This window comes from Apium graveolens, chromosome 9 (genome assembly GCF_009905375.1).
Source record: "Apium graveolens cultivar Ventura chromosome 9, ASM990537v1, whole genome shotgun sequence".
NCBI lineage: Eukaryota > Viridiplantae > Streptophyta > Magnoliopsida > Apiales > Apiaceae > Apium > Apium graveolens.
In genome coordinates, this window is record NC_133655.1 from 62403626 (window position 1) to 62408449 (window position 4824).

At 32.1% G+C, this 4824-nt stretch overlaps 1 long non-coding RNA gene across 1 annotated transcript; it reads right to left on the bottom strand.

Annotated features, from left to right (window-relative positions):
- Positions 1–732: 732 nt before the first annotated feature.
- Positions 733–3101, bottom strand: LOC141682955 (uncharacterized). Its single transcript, XR_012560020.1, has 5 exons — positions 2729–3101; positions 2407–2502; positions 2170–2278; positions 1776–1900; positions 733–877 (listed from the first exon to the last, which is right to left on the bottom strand). It is a non-coding gene; the product is annotated as an uncharacterized LOC141682955 (long non-coding RNA).
- Between the last annotated feature and the right edge of the window lie 1723 nt (positions 3102–4824).

Consider the following 4824-nt stretch of genomic DNA (forward strand, 5'->3'; position numbering starts at 1 on the left):
TAGCAGTTAGGGTTTTACGGCTAAATACACATAATAGCAAAATAAAACACATAATTCATCTTTATTATGTTATAATACGAGCGTAATTTCCCAGTCGTTACATCCACTACACCATAAAATGTCTACTGTAACACTAAAAAAACGTTGCATTAGGGGTAAATATGTTACTATTGCCCCATTTTTTAGCTAAGGTAAATTTTCTTAAAGATAGGTTTTTCAATATTACCTTAGGGGTCTAAGGTAACATATGATCCCGCTACTGTAACATGTATATATATGTTACCCTAGACCCCTAAGGTAACATAAAACATGTATAACTTAAATATATGTTATCTTAGAGTGGCACAATTTTTTTTTAAAAATGGGACCCAATGTGGGCCCCAAACTGTAGTGATGTGGCATTATGACATGGCATGCTGACGTGGCATTTTTGGGACCCATAATGCTAACTTGGCTTGCAGCCTCTATACTGACGTGGCATGTGAACCCACAATGGTGATGTGGCATGTGAGTCCCACTTTTTGTTTATATCAATTATTTACCTAGGGTAACACTTTAGTAGCTTTTGTAACATATGTACCTTGGCTATTGAAATATTTTAATAAGCTATTGTACCACTTTAATAAACTATTGTAACATTTTACAAGAAACAAAATAAAAAAAATACTATTTAAAAGTATGAAACGATAACCACAATATTCTTAACTAAACAAACTAATTCACTTTCTTTACATTACATTAGCATAATATTATGAACTTAAAAAATAATACTAGAAGCTACTGCTCATCAACTTATGCTTGGATTTGCTTCACTTTCTCATCGAATTCAACATCAAGGCTTTCCCTTATTTGTCTATGTCCCCGTCTTTTCTGTTCCCTGAAAAATACATTCGCTTAGCTACATATAATATGAATTCCGGTAATGCACAAACTAAAAAAGATAACACAGTAGCATATAAAATAAATGATCCTTTAAAGTAAATGCTATTTGCTTGTGCGGGGTCAACAAGAATCAGTTTTTGGAAGCAATTATTATACACAGTAGCATATAATACTCCATCTGTCGGGTGACCGTAAAGAGCTAATTGCAGAAGTCAATCATAATAGTATACCTCTTTTTTTCCGAATATAATTGTATCACTTTAAGAACATTGACTAAAATACTAATCAACAAATTACAATTATGTTGCAAATGATACAGACTAACATATACCTGCTCCAGTGGACTACTTAAAACAGGAGAAACATACATAATTTGCTCCCGAAACTAAAAAATGGCTCTAAAAATTTCATTGCCCTATTTGAAATTTGATTGTATAGGAAGAAAAAAGGATAAATTATTTTGTAAATTAAGTTAAGCCAGCATTAGAAGCACCATTAAACCCACTGACCCTCTATTCCTATACACAACCAAGCTTATGATTCTATAACATATCTCGATGTCTAGATCAGTGGGCTGACTAATTAATTACTAAATAAAATTATGATTAAGCTCCCGAAATAGAAACATAAGCCGTGGAAAAGTACTCATATCTTAGCAACTAATAACTCAGATTTCTTATGAAAAAGGATGCTTAATAATTAAAAACTGACATATACTAAAACATACATATTTAACTGGTATCACTCTGGCATGCTCGGACTCCAAGTTGATTTATGATGAATCAGCACTAATGTGAGGCATCTTAAAATGATTAATTAACACATGGCTAGCTAATTTTATTAATTAAGTAACTAACACATTAGTGGTAATAGATTAAGTACTACAATAGTACCTCAAGTGAGGTGTCATTACTTGTAGTAGGAGGCAGTAAGCCTTTCCTCAACAGCTCCATTCCTCTTTCCTTTAGCAGCTTCTCCAAATTAACACACTTTTTCGATGCCAGCTCTTTAAACACATCTGTCAAACATAAAAATAGATAAATTAATGTAACTATTAGATAAGAGCAGAAATCTCATAAAAGCATAAAAATATGTGAGCACCAATACTCCAGTAGCATTGAGTAATGTAGTCGATTAAAAGGTACAATGTTCAAAGTACCCACTGTTGAAATTATGAATCATAGATCTCTTTAAAAAGTTGTCATAGAAGAAAGTAGAATGTATCTAAAAGTAGACTAATCAAGAACAACTTTAAATCATTCACAAGAGAATCTGAATCGCAATTACCAAATTAAAGTCAAGCTACGAAGATTAATAAGTTCTTGATTATATACGTAGATATGAGTGCTATCCGTAATCACCAATTGATTTTCTGCTTCTACTTGCATTGTCCAGCCTGCAAAACAGAGGCAATGCAATGCAAACTATCAAACCATTTGTATTAAAATGCATAGTTGATTACAACATGCAATGAATCTACTGTTATTCAATTTATAAGAAGTATAAGAACCTAATTAAACATACCAGTAGATGCAGTATAAGAACCTCAAGGGGAAATCGCAGAAAGATCTCTGTTGAATTTCGGAAGATGAATCTTATGGGCCAAAATAACTGGTCAATCTAGCCAAAAAGATAGTAAAATAAAGTACACACACATTATAAGTAAAGGCATAATTAATAAAATAATTTAAATTTCTTAATTCAATCCAAAATTAAGAGCTCTAATCAAGAATCAGTGTACTCAAGTGAAATATACAAGAACTAATGAATATGAGATAAATAATCTTGTAAAAACACACAGATACAGGGGGAAGAAAGAGCAGCTGCACGTATAAATATGTCCTACCTAAACTCAAATGTTAAATATCAATACAAGGTACAAAGCTTCAACATCAAACCCAAACAAAGAATACCTGAAATCAAAGATAAAAGATAGATGAAATTTAAGGGATTATATGTAAATAATTGAACCTAATTAAAACTTAATGAAGAAGGGTGAAGAACTGAAGCCTAGATCCCCAATTTAACTTAACCCTAGATAGAAATAGAAACTTCTAATTAGGGGATAGACACTGGCGGAAAAAGATTGAAAGTGATGGCGATAGAGAAATAAGCCCAGAGAGATTAGCAGATTAGTCAAGAGGGGACTGAGAGAAGAAGTCGATTGAAGAGGCCATCGAATGAATAGGGTATCGATACCAGTGTATATTAAAAATTCAAATTTGTGTGAAAATTTGGGCAGCCCAAATTTTACTCTCTCCAGTTCAATGTTTGCCAGCTATTGAGTTTAATAATCTACATATATTTCTAATTTATTAACTCATTAAATAAATTTTTTAAAAATAATTTGTAATCATATGTATTTTATTATATTTACAATTCGTATATTTATATAAGTTAATACTTTTTACTTTTATAACTTATATATAAGTGCTTGTACAAAAATGAAAGGACTTTATATCATTTTTAATTTGTTAGTAGTTTTAAAAATCATATTTTATATTTTAGAAATTTATTAATTTAAAAGTTTCTATTTAATTTTTTTTTAATTTTATTATGTATAAAATTTGTATATCATCATGTGCCTTATTTATTCAATTTGTATTGTATATATCACCTTATATTCTTGTAAAATAAGTTTAAATTAATATTTAATCTTAAAAAATATTATATTTATACTTTAATACCCTAAGGTAACACTTTGACAAGTACGTTGTATGCTCCAACACTTTCTAGCTAATGTAACACCACATTTTTGGATAAGGTAACACAAAAAACACAATGTTAAATTAGCTCATAAGTACCACATCTAAGGTAACACATTGGGTAACATTATTTAGGCGAGGGGTTGCGATAGGCCATATATGGTGTAGTGATCCTTCCCCCCTTAATAGGACTTCGTCCTCAGAATCTCACTAAAATATAACTGGGGGTACTTTTCTAGAATTTCACTCTCAAGTTCCCAGGTTGACTCTTAAACCATAGGATATTTCCACAAAACTCGAACTAAAGGTACATACTTATTTCTCAATACTCGCTCATGCCGATCAAGAATTCTTATTGGCTGCTCTACATAAGACAAATCAGCTTGAATCTCTATTGTCTCATATTCTATTATATGCCTAGAATCAGGATTATAATTCTTAAGTATTGACACGTGAAACACGTTATGAATATGCTGCATATGAGGTGAAGGGTTAATTCGTACACAACTTTCCCGACTTTCTTCAAGATTTCAAATGGACCAACATATCGGGGCTTCAGTTTATCCTTGTTCCCAAATCTAGTTAATCTTTTCCATGGTAATACTTTTAATAACACATTCTCTTTTTCGTGATAATCCATATTCTTCCTGGTTTGATCTGCATATTTGCATTTTTGATTTTTCGCTGCTTCGAGTCGCTTTCGGATAAGCTCTACTTTTTCCTTGGTTTGCTGAATCAATTCTGGAACTAGAATTTTGCGTTCACCAACTTCATCCCAATATACAGGTGATCTGTACTTCCTTCCATATAAAGCTTCATAGGGTGGCATTCCAATGCTTGCATGATAGCTGTTGTTGTATAAAAATTCCACTAATGGCAAATGCTCGTCCCAACTACCTTCAAAATGTATTACACATACATGTAGCATATCTTCGATTGTCTAAATTGTTCTCTCGACTGACCATCTATTTGCGGATGATAAGCGGTACTTATATTTAATTTAGTACCAAGGCAATCCTGAAACTGTCTCCAGAATCTTGAATTGAAACGTGGTTCTCGATCAGATACAATGGATACAGGAACTCCATGTCGCTTCACAATTTCTTTGAGATATAAATGCACTAACTTGTCGAGTGAAAACCTTTCGTTGATTGGGAGAAAAGGTGCTGACTTTATTAGTCTATCGATAATTACCCAGATTGCATCATGGTTTGCTCTGGTTCGTGGAAGTCCTACC